We start from the raw sequence: 610 nt of genomic DNA, 5'->3' as shown, positions 1-610 counted from the left end.
TAATAAAAAATTGATCAAACCTTTTAGACAAAGACTTCATTTCGACGGCTATCTCATTAGAATTGTCAACTTGAAGTAAGCCAACACTTTTCCTACCTTGTGTATTTCTACCATTCTTTGATGACAATGTTCTATGCAATAAATTCTCACTCATGCTTTCATAGAGATACCACACGTCATCCTCATGCCTATCGATGTATGAGCCACCCATAGAAGTATCAACCATGCCCTTATAATTATTCAATAAACTTTTAAAGAAATATTGGACTAATTGCCATTTGGGCATGTCATGGTGTGGACACTTCCTTAGCAATTCATTGAAGCATTCCCATGCCTCAAGGAATGTCTCCCCATCCCCATGTGTAAATTCTCTAATTGAAGTTCTCATGGCATTGGTCTTAGAAACCGGATAGTACTTCTTCAAAAACTCTTGTTGCATTTTTGCCCAAGAAGTGATTGAAAAAGGCCTAAGATTGTTAAACTAATATTTTGCCTTGTCTTTAAGGGTGAATGGAAAAAGTTTAAGCCTTAAGACTTCTTCCGGCATGTCTGTGTATTTCACGGTAGAACAAACTTCAAGAAACTCATCCAAATGCTTATAGGGTTCTTC

At 36.7% G+C, this 610-nt stretch overlaps 1 pseudogene; it reads left to right on the top strand.

The window, feature by feature from the left end:
- The first annotated feature begins 284 nt into the window (after positions 1 to 284).
- LOC132315274 (small nucleolar RNA R71) lies at positions 285 to 383 on the top strand (annotated as a pseudogene).
- Positions 384 to 610: the final 227 nt, after the last annotated feature.

The sequence above is a fragment of the Cornus florida genome, unplaced genomic scaffold, assembly GCF_030987335.1.
Source record: "Cornus florida cultivar Cherokee Brave unplaced genomic scaffold, ASM3098733v1 CherokeeBrave_3.0.0_Hap2_Chr06, whole genome shotgun sequence".
In the NCBI taxonomy this organism is placed as follows: domain Eukaryota; kingdom Viridiplantae; phylum Streptophyta; class Magnoliopsida; order Cornales; family Cornaceae; genus Cornus; species Cornus florida.
The sequence above is the reverse complement of the archived record's forward strand: the minus strand, read 5'-3'. Positions and strand labels throughout refer to the sequence as shown.